The sequence below is a fragment of the Pseudophryne corroboree genome, chromosome 5 (assembly GCF_028390025.1).
Source record: "Pseudophryne corroboree isolate aPseCor3 chromosome 5, aPseCor3.hap2, whole genome shotgun sequence".
Classification (NCBI taxonomy): Eukaryota; Metazoa; Chordata; class Amphibia; order Anura; family Myobatrachidae; genus Pseudophryne; species Pseudophryne corroboree.
This window is the reverse complement of record NC_086448.1, coordinates 595,440,047-595,457,826: the sequence shown is the minus strand read 5'-3', so window position 1 is coordinate 595,457,826 and position 17,780 is coordinate 595,440,047. Positions and strand designations below refer to the sequence as shown.

The 17,780-nt window shown below is 36.0% G+C and overlaps 10 non-coding genes across 10 annotated transcripts; all 10 read right to left on the bottom strand.

Annotated features, from left to right (window-relative positions):
- Positions 1-1,374: 1,374 nt before the first annotated feature.
- Positions 1,375-1,447, bottom strand: TRNAR-CCG (transfer RNA arginine (anticodon CCG)). Its single transcript has one exon. It is a non-coding gene; the product is annotated as a tRNA-Arg (tRNA).
- Positions 1,448-3,080: 1,633 nt separating this feature from the next.
- Positions 3,081-3,153, bottom strand: TRNAR-CCG (transfer RNA arginine (anticodon CCG)). Its single transcript has one exon. It is a non-coding gene; the product is annotated as a tRNA-Arg (tRNA).
- A 2,350-nt stretch (positions 3,154-5,503) lies between these two features.
- On the bottom strand, positions 5,504-5,576 carry TRNAR-CCG (transfer RNA arginine (anticodon CCG)). Its single transcript has one exon. It is a non-coding gene; the product is annotated as a tRNA-Arg (tRNA).
- Positions 5,577-7,925: 2,349 nt separating this feature from the next.
- Positions 7,926-7,998, bottom strand: TRNAR-CCG (transfer RNA arginine (anticodon CCG)). The gene has a single exon. It is a non-coding gene; the product is annotated as a tRNA-Arg (tRNA).
- Positions 7,999-8,642: 644 nt separating this feature from the next.
- On the bottom strand, positions 8,643-8,715 carry TRNAR-CCG (transfer RNA arginine (anticodon CCG)). Its single transcript has one exon. It is a non-coding gene; the product is annotated as a tRNA-Arg (tRNA).
- Positions 8,716-11,064: 2,349 nt separating this feature from the next.
- TRNAR-CCG (transfer RNA arginine (anticodon CCG)) lies at positions 11,065-11,137 on the bottom strand. Its single transcript has one exon. It is a non-coding gene; the product is annotated as a tRNA-Arg (tRNA).
- Positions 11,138-11,781: 644 nt separating this feature from the next.
- On the bottom strand, positions 11,782-11,854 carry TRNAR-CCG (transfer RNA arginine (anticodon CCG)). The gene has a single exon. It is a non-coding gene; the product is annotated as a tRNA-Arg (tRNA).
- A 1,632-nt stretch (positions 11,855-13,486) lies between these two features.
- Positions 13,487-13,559, bottom strand: TRNAR-CCG (transfer RNA arginine (anticodon CCG)). Its single transcript has one exon. It is a non-coding gene; the product is annotated as a tRNA-Arg (tRNA).
- Positions 13,560-15,190: 1,631 nt separating this feature from the next.
- Positions 15,191-15,263, bottom strand: TRNAL-CAG (transfer RNA leucine (anticodon CAG)). Its single transcript has one exon. It is a non-coding gene; the product is annotated as a tRNA-Leu (tRNA).
- A 2,350-nt stretch (positions 15,264-17,613) lies between these two features.
- Positions 17,614-17,686, bottom strand: TRNAR-CCG (transfer RNA arginine (anticodon CCG)). The gene has a single exon. It is a non-coding gene; the product is annotated as a tRNA-Arg (tRNA).
- Between the last annotated feature and the right edge of the window lie 94 nt (positions 17,687-17,780).

The following is a 17,780-nucleotide window of genomic DNA, read 5'->3' as shown; positions in this document are numbered from 1 at the left end:
AGGTGTAGATGAGACTTAAAGAGAAGCAACCCAGGTGGGACTTGAATCCACAAACCGCAGTTAGAGCTAATATGTTATTTTTTTGTAGAGCTGAATATCATTTAAAATGAGGTATGTTAGTAAACTTTCTATCTAAGTAAGGCACTGATCTTTTTGGTCTGAAGCAATTGGGAACGGTTTATCTTTTATGGAAATTTTACATTTTTGGTCAGAAGCATAAGATCATTGCCTTCATGCCAAATAGGCTGAAAGTTCCAATGGGATTTCCAAAGGTGTAGATAAGACTTAAAGAGAAGCAACCTAGGTCGGACTTGAACCCACAAACCCCAGTTAGAACTAATATGTAATTTTTTTGAAGAGCTGAATATCATTTAAAATGAGGCATGTTAATAAACTTTCTCTCTAAGTAAGGCACTGATCTTTCCAGTCTTTGCATAAAAAAGCTTTTAGTGTTGTAACATAGTTAAAGCAAAACATTACTATTGGAGCCAGTGCTCTATTATTGATCACAATCTTTGCTTAACTTAGATTCCTCACTCATATGCATGGGACCTTTGCAATTAGGCCAAATTGGCTTAATGATTGCTATGTACGAAAATGATCAAAGAGTAAACGTCATCCTGACTTCCAAAGAAATAGATGAGAATTAAGGAGAAGTGACCCAGGTGGGACTTGAGCCCACAATCCCCAGCTTTGGAGGTTGATGCCTTATCCATTAGGCCACTAAGCCTTAGCTGCAAACAGCTACAATGTGAATCCTTTTTGTGAGTACATTTTTTTAAAGCTTAATGTTGTCTTTCATATATTTGTAACCTAAAGATGGAAATTGTAATATATCTGACCTAGCATGTTTCATGTTGTCAAATCAATAAGATTCTCTATCCATTGTGAACGGTTTATCTTTTATGGACATTTTACATTTTTGGTCAGAAGCATAAGATCATTGCCTTCATGCCAAATAAGCTGAAAGTTCCAATGGGATTTCCAAAGGTGTAGATGAGACTTAAAGAGAAGCAACCTAGGTCGGACTTGAACCCACAAACCCCAGTTAGAACTAATATTTAATTTTTTTGAAGAGCTGAATATCATTTAAAATGAGGCATATTAATAAACTTTCTCTCTAAATAAGCACTAATCTTTCCAGTCTTTGCTTAAAAAAGCTTTCAGTGATGTGACATAGTGAAAGCACAACATTACTATTGGAGCCAGTGCTCTATTATTGATCACGATCTTTGCTTATCATGGATTCCTCACTCATATGCATAAGTCCTTTGAAATCAGGCCAAATTGGCTTAATGATTGCTATGTACGAAAATGTTCGAAGAGTAAATGTCATCCTGACTTCAAAAGAAATTGATGAGAATTAAAGAGGAGTGACCCAGGTGGGACTTGAACCCACAATCCCCAGCTCCGGAGGCTGATGCCTTATCCATTAGGCCACTGGGCCTTAGCTGCAAATAGCTGTAATGTGAATCGTTTTTGTGAGTACATTTTTTTAAAGCTTATTGTTGTCTTTCATATATTTGTAACCTAAAGATGGAAATTGTAATATATCTGACCTAGCATGTTTCATGTTGTCAAATCAATAAGATTCTCTATCCATTGTGAACGGTTTATCTTTTATGGACATTTTACATTTTTGGTCAGAAGCATAAGATCATTGCCTTCATGCTAAATAGGCTGAAAGTTCCAATGGGATTTCCAAAGGTGTAGATGAGACTTAAAGAGAAGCAACCCAGGTGGGACTTGAACCCACAAACCGCAGTTAGAGCTAATATGTAATTTTTTTGAAAAGCTGAATATCATTTAAAATGAGGTATGTTAGTAAACTTTCTATCTAAGTAAGGCACTGATCTTTTTGGTCTGAAGCAATTGGGAACGGTTTATCTTTTATGGAAATTTTACATTTTTGGTCAGAAGCATAAGATCATTGCCTTCATGCCAAATAGGCTGAAAGTTCCAATGGGATTTCCAAAGGAGTAGATAAGACTTAAAGAGAAGCAACCTAGGTCGGACTTGAACCCACAAACCCCAGTTAGAACTAATATGTAATTTTTTTGAAGAGCTGAATATCATTTAAAATGAGGCATGTTAATAAACTTTCTCTCTAAGTAAGGCACTGATCTTTCCAGTCTTTGCATAAAAAAGCTTTTAGTGTTGTAACATAGTTAAAGCAAAACATTACTATTGGAGCCAGTGCTCTATTATTGATCACAATCTTTGCTTAACTTAGATTCCTCACTCATATGCATGGGACCTTTGCAATTAGGCCAAATTGGCTTAATGATTGCTATGTACGAAAATGATCAAAGAGTAAACGTCATCCTGATTTTACAAAGAAATAGATGAGAATTAAGGAGAAGTGACCCAGGTGGGACTTGAGCCCACAATCCCCAGCTTTGGAGGTTGATGCCTTATCCATTAGGCCACTAAGCCTTAGCTGCAAACAGCTACAATGTGAATCCTTTTTGTGAGTACATTTTTTTAAAGCTTAATGTTGTCTTTCATATATTTGTAACCTAAAGATGGAAATTGTAATATATCTGACCTAGCATGTTTCATGTTGTCAAATCAATAAGATTCTCTATCCATTGTGAACGGTTTATCTTTTATGGACATTTTACATTTTTGGTCAGAAGCATAAGATCATTGCCTTCATGCCAAATAAGCTGAAAGTTCCAATGGGATTTCCAAAGGTGTAGATGAGACTTAAAGAGAAGCAACCTAGGTCGGACTTGAACCCACAAACCCCAGTTAGAACTAATATTTAATTTTTTTGAAGAGCTGAATATCATTTAAAATGAGGCATATTAATAAACTTTCTCTCTAAATAAGCACTAATCTTTCCAGTCTTTGCTTAAAAAAGCTTTCAGTGATGTGACATAGTGAAAGCACAACATTACTATTGGAGCCAGTGCTCTATTATTGATCACGATCTTTGCTTATCATGGATTCCTCACTCATATGCATAGGTCCTTTGAAATCAGGCCAAATTGGCTTAATGATTGCTATGTACGAAAATGTTCGAAGAGTAAATGTCATCCTGACTTCAAAACAAATTGATGAGAATTAAAGAGGAGTGACCCAGGTGGGACTTGAACCCACAATCCCCAGCTCCGGAGGCTGATGCCTTATCCATTAGGCCACTGGGCCTTAGCTGCAAATAGCTGTAATGTGAATCGTTTTTGTGAGTACATTTTTTTAATGCTTATTGTTGTCTTTCATATATTTGTAACCTGAAGATGGAAATTGTAATATATCTGACCTAGCATGTTTCATGTTGTCAAATCAACAAGATTCTCTATCCATTGTGAACGGTTTATCTTTTATGGAAATTTTACATTTTTGGTCAGAAACATAAGATCATTGCTTTCATGCCAAATAGGCTGAAAGTTCCAATGGGATTTCCAAAGGTGTAGATTAGACTTAAAGAGAAGCAACCTAGGTCGGACTTGAACCCACAAACCCCAGTTAGAACTAATATGTAATTTTTTTGAAGAGCTGAATATCATTTAAAATGAGGCATGTTAATAAACTTTCTCTCTAAGTAAGGCACTGATCTTTCCAGTCTTTGCTTAAAAAAGCTTTCAGTGTTGTGACATAGTTAAAGCAAAACATTACTATTGGAGCCAGTGCTCTATTAATGATCACGATCTTTGCTTAACTTAGATTCCTCACTCATATGCATGGGACCTTTGCAATTAGGTCAAATTGGCTTAATGATTGCTATGTACGAAAATGATCAAAGAGTAAACGTCATCCTGACTTCCAAAGAAATAGATGAGAATTAAGGAGAAGTGACCCAGGTGGGACTTTAGCCCACAATCCCCAGCTTTGGAGGTTGATGCCTTATCCATTAGGCCACTAGGCCTTAGCTGCAAACAGCTACAATGTGAATCCTTTTTGTGAGTACATTTTTTTAAAGCTTAATGTTGTCTTTCATATATTTGTAACCTGAAGATGGAAATTGTAATATATCTGACCTAGCATGTTTCATGTTGTCAAACCAATAAGATTATCTATCCATTGTGAACGGTTTATCTTTTATGGACATTTTACATTTTTGGTCAGAAGCATAAGATCATTGCCTTCATGCCAAATAGGCTGAAAGTTCCAATGGGATTTCCAAAGGTGTAGATGAGACTTAAAGAGAAGCAACCCAGGTGGGACTTGAATCCACAAACCGCAGTTAGAGCTAATATGTTATTTTTTTGTAGAGCTGAATATCATTTAAAATGAGGTATGTTAGTAAACTTTCTATCTAAGTAAGGCACTGATCTTTTTGGTCTGAAGCAATTGGGAACGGTTTATCTTTTATGGAAATTTTACATTTTTGGTCAGAAGCATAAGATCATTGCCTTCATGCCAAATAGGCTGAAAGTTCCAATGGGATTTCCAAAGGTGTAGATAAGACTTAAAGAGAAGCAACCTAGGTCGGACTTGAACCCACAAACCCCAGTTAGAACTAATATGTAATTTTTTTGAAGAGCTGAATATCATTTAAAATGAGGCATGTTAATAAACTTTCTCTCTAAGTAAGGCACTGATCTTTCCAGTCTTTGCATAAAAAAGCTTTTAGTGTTGTAACATAGTTAAAGCAAAACATTACTATTGGAGCCAGTGCTCTATTATTGATCACAATCTTTGCTTAACTTAGATTCCTCACTCATATGCATGGGACCTTTGCAATTAGGCCAAATTGGCTTAATGATTGCTATGTACGAAAATGATCAAAGAGTAAACGTCATCCTGACTTCCAAAGAAATAGATGAGAATTAAGGAGAAGTGACCCAGGTGGGACTTGAGCCCACAATCCCCAGCTTTGGAGGTTGATGCCTTATCCATTAGGCCACTAAGCCTTAGCTGCAAACAGCTACAATGTGAATCCTTTTTGTGAGTACATTTTTTTAAAGCTTAATGTTGTCTTTCATATATTTGTAACCTAAAGATGGAAATTGTAATATATCTGACCTAGCATGTTTCATGTTGTCAAATCAATAAGATTCTCTATCCATTGTGAACGGTTTATCTTTTATGGACATTTTACATTTTTGGTCAGAAGCATAAGATCATTGCCTTCATGCCAAATAAGCTGAAAGTTCCAATGGGATTTCCAAAGGTGTAGATGAGACTTAAAGAGAAGCAACCTAGGTCGGACTTGAACCCACAAACCCCAGTTAGAACTAATATTTAATTTTTTTGAAGAGCTGAATATCATTTAAAATGAGGCATATTAATAAACTTTCTCTCTAAATAAGCACTAATCTTTCCAGTCTTTGCTTAAAAAAGCTTTCAGTGATGTGACATAGTGAAAGCACAACATTACTATTGGAGCCAGTGCTCTATTATTGATCACGATCTTTGCTTATCATGGATTCCTCACTCATATGCATAAGTCCTTTGAAATCAGGCCAAATTGGCTTAATGATTGCTATGTACGAAAATGTTCGAAGAGTAAATGTCATCCTGACTTCAAAAGAAATTGATGAGAATTAAAGAGGAGTGACCCAGGTGGGACTTGAACCCACAATCCCCAGCTCCGGAGGCTGATGCCTTATCCATTAGGCCACTGGGCCTTAGCTGCAAATAGCTGTAATGTGAATCGTTTTTGTGAGTACATTTTTTTAATGCTTATTGTTGTCTTTCATATATTTGTAACCTGAAGATGGAAATTGTAATATATCTGACCTAGCATGTTTCATGTTGTCAAATCAACAAGATTCTCTATCCATTGTGAACGGTTTATCTTTTATGGAAATTTTACATTTTTGGTCAGAAACATAAGATCATTGCTTTCATGCCAAATAGGCTGAAAGTTCCAATGGGATTTCCAAAGGTGTAGATTAGACTTAAAGAGAAGCAACCTAGGTCGGACTTGAACCCACAAACCCCAGTTAGAACTAATATGTAATTTTTTTGAAGAGCTGAATATCATTTAAAATGAGGCATGTTAATAAACTTTCTCTCTAAGTAAGGCACTGATCTTTCCAGTCTTTGCTTAAAAAAGCTTTCAGTGTTGTGACATAGTTAAAGCAAAGCATTACTATTGGAGCCAGTGCTCTATTATTGATCACGATCTTTGCTTAACTTAGATTCCTCACTCATATGCATGGGACCTTTGCAATTAGGCCAAATTGGCTTAATGATTGCTATGTACGAAAATGATCAAAGAGTATACGTCATCCTGACTTCCAAAGAAATAGATGATAATTAAGGAGAAGTGACCCAGGTGGGACTTGAGCCCACAATCCCCAGCTTTGAAGGTTGATGCCTTATCCATTAGGCCACTAGGCCTTAGCTGCAAACAGCTACAATGTGAATCCTTTTTGTGAGTACATTTTTTTAAAGCTTAATGTTGTCTTTCATATATTTGTAACCTGAAGATGGAAATTGTAATATATCTGACCTAGCATGTTTCATGTTGTCAAATCAATAAGATTCTCTATCCATTGTGAACAGTTTATCTTTTATGGACATTTTACATTTTTGGTCAGAAGCATAAGATCATTGCCTTCATGCTAAATAGGCTGAAAGTTCCAATGGGATTTCCAAAGGTGTAGATGAGACCTAAAGAGAAGCAACCCAGGTGGGACTTGAACCCACAAACCACAGTTAGAGCTAATATGTAATTTTTTTGAAGAGCTGAATATCATTTAAAATGAGGTATGTTAGTAAACTTTCTATCTAAGTAAGGCACTGATCTTTTTGGTCTGAAGCAATTGGGAACGGTTTATCTTTTATGGAAATTTTACATTTTTGGTCAGAAGCATAAGATCATTGCCTTCATGCCAAATAGGCTGAAAGTTCCAATGGGATTTCCAAAGGTGTAGATGAGACTTAAAGAGAAGCAACCTAGGTCGGACTTGAACCCACAAACCCCAGTTAGAACTAATATTTAATTTTTTTGAAGAGCTGAATATCATTTAAAATGAGGCATATTAATAAACTTTCTCTCTAAATAAGCACTAATCTTTCCAGTCTTTGCTTAATAAAGCTTTCAGTGTTGTGACATAGTGAAAGCACAACATTACTATTGGAGCCAGTGCTCTATTATTGATCACGATCTTTGCTTATCATGGATTCCTCACTCATATGCATAGGTCCTTTGAAAACAGGCCAAATTGGCTTAATGATTGCTATGTACGAAAATGTTCGAAGAGTAAATGTCATCCTGACTTCCAAAGAAATAGATGAGAATTAAGGAGAAGTGACCCAGGTGGGACTTGAGCCCACAATCCCCAGCTTTGAAGGTTGATGCCTTATCCATTAGGCCACTAAGCCTTAGCTGCAAACAGCTACAATGTGAATCCTTTTTGTGAGTACATTTTTTGAAAGCTTAATGTTGTCTTTCATATATTTGTAACCTAAAGATGGAAATTGTAATATATCTGACCTAGCATGTTTCATGTTGTCAAATCAATAAGATTCTCTATCCATTGTAAACGGTTTATCTTTTATGGACATTTTACATTTTTGGTCAGAAGCATAAGATCATTGCCTTCATGCCAAATAAGCTGAAAGTTCCAATGGGATTTCCAAAGGTGTAGATGAGACTTAAAGAGAAGCAACCTAGGTCGGACTTGAACCCACAAACCCCAGTTAGAACTAATATTTAATTTTTTTGAAGAGCTGAATATCATTTAAAATGAGGCATATTAATAAATTTTCTCTCTAAATAAGCACTAATCTTTCCAGTCTTTGCTTAAAAAATCTTTCAGTGATGTGACATAGTGAAAGCACAACATTACTATTGGAGCCAGTGCTCTATTATTGATCACGATCTTTGCTTATCATGGATTCCTCACTCATATGCATAAGTCCTTTGAAATCAGGCCAAATTGGCTTAATGATTGCTATGTACGAAAATGTTCGAAGAGTAAATGTCATCCTGACTTCAAAAGAAATTGATGAGAATTAAAGAGGAGTGACCCAGGTGGGACTTGAACCCACAATCCCCAGCTCCGGAGGCTGATGCCTTATCCATTAGGCCACCGGGCCTTAGCTGCAAATAGCTGTAATGTGAATCGTTTTTGTGAGTACATTTTTTTAATGCTTATTGTTGTCTTTCATATATTTGTAACCTGAAGATGGAAATTGTAATATATCTGACCTAGCATGTTTCATGTTGTCAAATCAACAAGATTCTCTATCCATTGTGAACGGTTTATCTTTTATGGAAATTTTACATTTTTGGTCAGAAACATAAGATCATTGCTTTCATGCCAAATAGGCTGAAAGTTCCAATGGGATTTCCAAAGGTGTAGATGAGACTTAAAGAGAAGCAACCTAGGTCGGACTTGAACCCACAAACCCCAGTTAGAACTAATATTTAATTTTTTTGAAGAGCTGAATATCATTTAAAATGAGGCATATTAATAAACTTTCTCTCTAAATAAGCACTAATCTTTCCAGTCTTTGCTTAAAAAAGCTTTCAGTGATGTGACATAGTGAAAGCACAACATTACTATTGGAGCCAGTGCTCTATTATTGATCACGATCTTTGCTTATCATGGATTCCTCACTCATATGCATAAGTCCTTTGAAATCAGGCCAAATTGGCTTAATGATTGCTATGTACGAAAATGTTCGAAGAGTAAATGTCATCCTGACTTCAAAAGAAATTGATGAGAATTAAAGAGGAGTGACCCAGGTGGGACTTGAACCCACAATCCCCAGCTCCGGAGGCTGATGCCTTATCCATTAGGCCACTGGGCCTTAGCTGCAAATAGCTGTAATGTGAATCGTTTTTGTGAGTACATTTTTTTAATGCTTATTGTTGTCTTTCATATATTTGTAACCTGAAGATGGAAATTGTAATATATCTGACCTAGCATGTTTCATGTTGTCAAATCAACAAGATTCTCTATCCATTGTGAACGGTTTATCTTTTATGGAAATTTTACATTTTTGGTCAGAAACATAAGATCATTGCTTTCATGCCAAATAGGCTGAAAGTTCCAATGGGATTTCCAAAGGTGTAGATTAGACTTAAAGAGAAGCAACCTAGGTCGGACTTGAACCCACAAACCCCAGTTAGAACTAATATGTAATTTTTTTGAAGAGCTGAATATCATTTAAAATGAGGCATGTTAATAAACTTTCTCTCTAAGTAAGGCACTGATCTTTCCAGTCTTTGCTTAAAAAAGCTTTCAGTGTTGTGACATAGTTAAAGCAAAGCATTACTATTGGAGCCAGTGCTCTATTATTGATCACGATCTTTGCTTAACTTAGATTCCTCACTCATATGCATGGGACCTTTGCAATTAGGCCAAATTGGCTTAATGATTGCTATGTACGAAAATGATCAAAGAGTATACGTCATCCTGACTTCCAAAGAAATAGATGATAATTAAGGAGAAGTGACCCAGGTGGGACTTGAGCCCACAATCCCCAGCTTTGAAGGTTGATGCCTTATCCATTAGGCCACTAGGCCTTAGCTGCAAACAGCTACAATGTGAATCCTTTTTGTGAGTACATTTTTTTAAAGCTTAATGTTGTCTTTCATATATTTGTAACCTGAAGATGGAAATTGTAATATATCTGACCTAGCATGTTTCATGTTGTCAAATCAATAAGATTCTCTATCCATTGTGAACAGTTTATCTTTTATGGACATTTTACATTTTTGGTCAGAAGCATAAGATCATTGCCTTCATGCTAAATAGGCTGAAAGTTCCAATGGGATTTCCAAAGGTGTAGATGAGACCTAAAGAGAAGCAACCCAGGTGGGACTTGAACCCACAAACCACAGTTAGAGCTAATATGTAATTTTTTTGAAGAGCTGAATATCATTTAAAATGAGGTATGTTAGTAAACTTTCTATCTAAGTAAGGCACTGATCTTTTTGGTCTGAAGCAATTGGGAACGGTTTATCTTTTATGGAAATTTTACATTTTTGGTCAGAAGCATAAGATCATTGCCTTCATGCCAAATAGGCTGAAAGTTCCAATGGGATTTCCAAAGGTGTAGATGAGACTTAAAGAGAAGCAACCTAGGTCGGACTTGAACCCACAAACCCCAGTTAGAACTAATATTTAATTTTTTTGAAGAGCTGAATATCATTTAAAATGAGGCATATTAATAAACTTTCTCTCTAAATAAGCACTAATCTTTCCAGTCTTTGCTTAATAAAGCTTTCAGTGTTGTGACATAGTGAAAGCACAACATTACTATTGGAGCCAGTGCTCTATTATTGATCACGATCTTTGCTTATCATGGATTCCTCACTCATATGCATAGGTCCTTTGAAAACAGGCCAAATTGGCTTAATGATTGCTATGTACGAAAATGTTCGAAGAGTAAATGTCATCCTGACTTCCAAAGAAATAGATGAGAATTAAGGAGAAGTGACCCAGGTGGGACTTGAGCCCACAATCCCCAGCTTTGAAGGTTGATGCCTTATCCATTAGGCCACTAAGCCTTAGCTGCAAACAGCTACAATGTGAATCCTTTTTGTGAGTACATTTTTTGAAAGCTTAATGTTGTCTTTCATATATTTGTAACCTAAAGATGGAAATTGTAATATATCTGACCTAGCATGTTTCATGTTGTCAAATCAATAAGATTCTCTATCCATTGTAAACGGTTTATCTTTTATGGACATTTTACATTTTTGGTCAGAAGCATAAGATCATTGCCTTCATGCCAAATAAGCTGAAAGTTCCAATGGGATTTCCAAAGGTGTAGATGAGACTTAAAGAGAAGCAACCTAGGTCGGACTTGAACCCACAAACCCCAGTTAGAACTAATATTTAATTTTTTTGAAGAGCTGAATATCATTTAAAATGAGGCATATTAATAAATTTTCTCTCTAAATAAGCACTAATCTTTCCAGTCTTTGCTTAAAAAATCTTTCAGTGATGTGACATAGTGAAAGCACAACATTACTATTGGAGCCAGTGCTCTATTATTGATCACGATCTTTGCTTATCATGGATTCCTCACTCATATGCATAAGTCCTTTGAAATCAGGCCAAATTGGCTTAATGATTGCTATGTACGAAAATGTTCGAAGAGTAAATGTCATCCTGACTTCAAAAGAAATTGATGAGAATTAAAGAGGAGTGACCCAGGTGGGACTTGAACCCACAATCCCCAGCTCCGGAGGCTGATGCCTTATCCATTAGGCCACCGGGCCTTAGCTGCAAATAGCTGTAATGTGAATCGTTTTTGTGAGTACATTTTTTTAATGCTTATTGTTGTCTTTCATATATTTGTAACCTGAAGATGGAAATTGTAATATATCTGACCTAGCATGTTTCATGTTGTCAAATCAACAAGATTCTCTATCCATTGTGAACGGTTTATCTTTTATGGAAATTTTACATTTTTGGTCAGAAACATAAGATCATTGCTTTCATGCCAAATAGGCTGAAAGTTCCAATGGGATTTCCAAAGGTGTAGATGAGACTTAAAGAGAAGCAACCTAGGTCGGACTTGAACCCACAAACCCCAGTTAGAACTAATATTTAATTTTTTTGAAGAGCTAAATATCATTTAAAATGAGGCATATTAATAAACTTTCTCTCTAAATAAGCACTAATCTTTCCAGTCTTTGCTTAAAAAAGCTTTCAGTGTTGTGACATAGTGAAAGCACAACATTACTATTGGAGCCAGTGCTCTATTATTGATCACGATCTTTGCTTATCATGGATTCCTCACTCATATGCATAGGTCCTTTGAAAACAGGCCAAATTGGCTTAATGATTGCTATGTACGAAAATGTTCGAAGAGTAAATGTCATCCTGACTTCAAAAGAAATTGATGAGAATTAAAGAGAAGCAACCCAGGTGGGACTTGAACCCACAATCCCCAGCTCCGGAGGCTGATGCCTTATCCATTAGGCCACTAGGCCTTAGATGCAAATAGCTGTAATGTGAATCGTTTTTGTGAGTACATTTTTTTAAAGCTTATTGTTGTCTTTCATATATTTGTAACCTGAAGATGGAAATTGTAATATATCTGACCTAGCATGTTTCATGTTGTCAAATCAATAAGATTCTCTATCCATTGTGAACGGTTTATATTTTATGGACATTTTACATTTTTGGTCAGAAGCATAAGATCATTGCCTTCATGCCAAATAGGCTGAAAGTTCCAATGGGATTTCCAAAGGTGTAGATGAGACTTAAAGAGAAGCAACCCAGGTGGGACTTGAACCCACAAACCGCAGTTAGAGCTAATATGTTATTTTTTTGTAGAGCTGAATATCATTTAAAATGAGGTATTTTAGTAAACTTTCTATCTAAGTAAGGCACTGATCTTTTTGGTCTGAAGCAATTGGGAACGGTTTATCTTTTATGGAAATTTTACATTTTTGGTCAGAAGCATAAGATCATTGCCTTCATGCCAAATAGGCTGAAAGTTCCAATGGGATTTCCAAAGGTGTAGATAAGACTTAAAGAGAAGCAACCTAGGTCGGACTTGAACCCACAAACCCCAGTTAGAACTAATATGTAATTTTTTTGAAGAGCTGAATATCATTTAAAATGAGGCATGTTAATAAACTTTCTCTCTAAGTAAGGCACTGATCTTTCCAGTCTTTGCATAAAAAAGCTTTTAGTGTTGTAACATAGTTAAAGCAAAACATTACTATTGGAGCCAGTGCTCTATTATTGATCACAATCTTTGCTTAACTTAGATTCCTCACTCATATGCATGGGACCTTTGCAATTAGGCCAAATTGGCTTAATGATTGCTATGTACGAAAATGATCAAAGAGTAAACGTCATCCTGACTTCCAAAGAAATAGATGAGAATTAAGGAGAAGTGACCCAGGTGGGACTTGAGCCCAAAATCCCCAGCTTTGGAGGTTGATGCCTTATCCATTAGGCCACTAAGCCTTAGCTGCAAACAGTTACAATGTGAATCCTTTTTGTGAGTACATTTTTTTAAAGCTTAATGTTGTCTTTCATATATTTGTAACCTAAAGATGGAAATTGTAATATATCTGACCTAGCATGTTTCATGTTGTCAAATCAATAAGATTCTCTATCCATTGTGAACGGTTTATCTTTTATGGACATTTTACATTTTTGGTCAGAAGCATAAGATCATTGCCTTCATGCCAAATAAGCTGAAAGTTCCAATGGGATTTCCAAAGGTGTAGATGAGACTTAAAGAGAAGCAACCTAGGTCGGACTTGAACCCACAAACCCCAGTTAGAACTAATATTTAATTTTTTTGAAGAGCTGAATATCATTTAAAATGAGGCATATTAATAAACTTTCTCTCTAAATAAGCACTAATCTTTCCAGTCTTTGCTTAAAAAAGCTTTCAGTGTTGTGACATAGTGAAAGCACAACATTACTATTGGAGCCAGTGCTCTATTATTGATCACGATCTTTGCTTATCATGGATTCCTCACTCATATGCATAGGTCCTTTGAAATCAGGCCAAATTGGCTTAATGATTGCTATGTACGAAAATGTTCGAAGAGTAAATGTCATCCTGACTTCAAAAGAAATTGATGAGAATTAAAGAGAAGCGACCCAGGTGGGACTTGAACCCACAATCCCCAGCTCCGGAGGCTGATGCCTTATCCATTAGGCCACTGGGCCTTAGCTGCAAATAGCTGTAATGGGAATCGTTTTTGTGAGTACATTTTTTTAATGCTTATTGTTGTCTTTCATATATTTGTAACCTGAAGATGGAAATTGTAATATATCTGACCTAGCATGTTTCATGTTGTCAAATCAATAAGATTCTCTATCCATTGTGAACGGTTTATCTTTTATGGACATTTTACATTTTTGGTCAGAAGCATAAGATCATTGCCTTCATGCCAAATAGGCTGAAAGTTCCAATGGGATTTCCAAAGGTGTAGATGAGACTTAAAGAGAAGCAACCCAGGTGGGACTTGAACACAGAAACCGCAGTTCGAGCTAATATGTTATTTTATTGTAGAGCTGAATATCATTTAAAATGAGGTATGTTAGTAAACTTTCTATCTAAGTAAGGCACTGATCTTTTTGGTCTGAAGCAATTGGGAACGGTTTATCTTTTATGGAAATTTTACATTTTTCGTCAGAAGCATAAGATCATTGCTTTCATGCCAAATAGGCTGAAAGTTTCAATGGGATTTCCAAAGGTGTAGATTAGACTTAAAGAGAAGCAACCTAGGTCGGACTTGAACCCACAAACCCCAGTTAGAACTAATATGTAATTTTTTTGAAGAGCTAAATATCATTTAAAATGAGGCATGTTAATAAACTTTCTCTCGAAGTAAGCACTGATCTATCCAGTCTTTGCTTAAAAAAGCTTTCAGTGCTGTGACATAGTTAAAGCAAAACATTACTATTAGAGCCAGTTCTCTATTATTGATCACGATCTTTGCTTAACTTAGATTCCTCACTCATATGCATGGGACCTTTGCAATTAGGCCAAATTGGCTTAATGATTGCTATGTACGAAAATGATCAAAGAGTAAACGTCATCCTGACTTCCAAAGAAATAGATGAGATTTATGAAGAGGTGACCCAGGTGGGACTTGAGCCCACAATCCCCAGCTTTGGAGGATGATGCCTTATCCATTAAGCCACTGGGCCTTAGCTGCAAACAACTACAATGTGAATCCTTTTTGTGAGTACATTTTTTCAAAGCTTAATGTTGTCTTTCATATATTTGTAACCTGAAGATGGAAATTGTAATATATCTGACCAAGCATGTTTCATGTTGTCAAATCAATAAGATTCTCTATCCATTGTGAAAGGTTTATCTTTTATGGAAATTTTACATTTTTGGTCAGAAGCATAAGATCATTGCCTTCATGCCAAATAGGCTGAAAGTTCCAATGGGATTTCCAAAGGTGTAGATGAGACTTAAAGAGAAGCAACCTAGGTCGGACTTGAACCCACAAACCCCAGTGAGAACTAATATTTAATTTTTTTGAAGAGCTGAATATCATTTAAAATGAGGCATATTAATAAACTTTCTCTCTAAATAAGCACTAATCTTTCCAGTCTTTGCTTAAAAAAGCTTTCAGTGTTGTGACATAGTGAAAGCACAACATTACTATTGGAACCAGTGCTCTATTATTGATCACGATCTTTGCTTATCATGGATTCCTCACTCATATGCATAGGTCCTTTGAAATCAGGCCAAATTGGCTTAATGATTGCTATGTACGAAAATGTTCGAAGAGTAAATGTCATCCTGACTTCAAAAGAAATTGATGAGAATTAAAGAGAAGCAACCCAGGTGGGACTTGAACCCACAATCCCCAGCTCCTGAGGCTGATGCCTTATCCATTAGGCCACTGGGCCTTAGTTGCAAATAGCTGTAATGTGAATCGTTTTTGTGAGTACATTTTTTTAATGCTTATTGTTGTCTTTCATATATTTGTAACCTGAAGATGGAAATTGTAATATATCTGACCTAGCATGTTTCATGTTGTCAAATCAATAAGATTCTCTATCCATTGTGAACGGTTTATCTTTTATGGAAATTTTACATTTTTGGTCAGAAATATAAGATCATTGCTTTCATGCCAAATAGGCTGAAAGTTCCAATGGGATTTCCAAAGGTGTAGATTAGACTTAAAGAGAAGCAACCTAGGTCGGACTTGAACCCACAAACCCCAGTTAGAACTAATATGTAATTTTTTTGAAGAGCTGAATATCATTTAAAATGAGGCATGTTAATAAACTTTCTCTCTAAGTAAGGCACTGATCTTTACAGTCTTTGCTTAAAAAAGCTTTCAGTGTTGTAACATAGTTAAAGCAAAACATTACTATTAGAGCCAGTGCTCTATTATTGATCACGATCTTTGCTTAACTTAAATTCCTCACTCATATGCATGGGACCTTTGCAATTAGGCCAAATTGGCTTAATGAGTGCTATGTACGAAAATGATCAAAGAGTATACGTCATCCTGACTTCCAAAGAAATAGATGATAATTAAGGAGAAGTGACCCAGGTGGGACTTGAGCCCACAATCCCCAGCTTTGAAGGTTGATCCCTTATCCATTAGGCCACTAGGCCTTAGCTGCAAACAGCTACAATGTGAATCCTTTTTGTGAGTACATTTTTTTTAAAGCTTTATGTTGTCTTTCATATATTTGTAACCTGAAGATGGAAATTGTAATATATCTGACCTAGCATGTTTCATGTTGTCAAATCAATAAGATTCTCTATCCATTGTGAACGGTTTATCTTTTATGGACATTTTACATTTTTGGTCAGAAGCATAAGATCATTGCCTTCATGCTAAATAGGCTGAAAGTTCCAATGGGATTTCCAAAGGTGTATATGAGACTTAAAGAGAAGCAACCCAGGTGGGACTTGAACCCACAAACCGCAGTTAGAGCTAATATGTAATTTTTTTGAAGAGCTGAATATCATTTAAAATGAGGTATGTTTGTAAACTTTCTATCTAAGTAAGGCACTGATCTTTTTGGTCTGAAGCAATTGGGAACGGTTTATCTTTTATGGAAATTTTAAATTTTTGGTCAGAAGCATAAGATCATTGCCTACATGCCAAATAGGCTGAAAGTTCCAATGGGATTTCCAAAGGTGTAGATGAGACTTAAAGAGAAACAACCTAGGTCGGACTTGAACCCACAAACCCCAGTTAGTACTAATATTTAATTTTTTTGAAGAGCTGAATATCATTTAAAATGAGGCATGTTAATAAACTTTCTCTCTAAGTAAGCACTGATCTTTCCAGTCTTTGCTTAAAAAAGCTTTCAGTATTGTGACATAGTTAAAGCAAAACATTACTATTAGAGCCAGTTCTCTATTATTGATCACGATCTTTGCTTAACTTAGATTCCTCACTCATATGCATGGGACCTTTGCAATTAGGCCAAATTGGCTTAATGATTGCTATGTACGAAAATGATCAAAGAGTAAACGTCATCCTGACTTCCAAAGAAATAGATGAGATTTAAGGAGAGGTGACCCAGGTGGGACTTGAGCCCACAATCCCCAGCTTTGGAGGATGATGCCTTATCCATTAGGCCACTGGGCCTTAGCTGCAAACAGCTACAATGTGAATCCTTTTTGTGAGTACATTTTTTCAAAGCTTAATGTTGTCTTTCATATATTTGTAACCTGAAGATGGAAATTGTAATATATCTGACCTAGCATGTTTCATGTTGTCATATCAATAAGATTCTCTATCCATTGTGAACGGTTTATCTTTTATGGAAATTTTACATTTTTGGTCAGAAGCATAAGATCATTGCCTTCATGCCAAATAGGCTGAAAGTTCCAATGGGATTTCCAAAGGTGTAGATGAGACTTAAAGAGAAGCAACCTAGGTCGGACTTGAACCCACAAACCCCAGTTAGAACTAATATTTAATTTTTTTGAAGAGCTGAATATCATTTAAAATGAGGCATATTAATAAACTTTCTCTCTAAATAAGCACTAATCTTTCCAGTCTTTGCTTAAAAAAGCTTTCAGTGTTGTGACATAGTGAAAGCACAACATTACTATTGGAGCCAGTGCTCTATTATTGATCACGATCTTTGCTTATCATGGATTCCTCACTCATATGCATAGGTCCTTTGAAATCAGGCCAAATTGGCTTAATGATTGCTATGTACGAAAATGTTCGAAGAGTAAATGTCATCCTGACTTCAAAAGAAATTGATGAGAATTAAAGAGAAGCGACCCAGGTGGGACTTGAACCCACAATCCCCAGCTCCGGAGGCTGATGCCTTATCCATTAGGCCACTGGGCCTTAGCTGCAAATAGCTGTAATGGGAATCGTTTTTGTGAGTACATTTTTTTAATGCTTATTGTTGTCTTTCATATATTTGTAACCTGAAGATGGA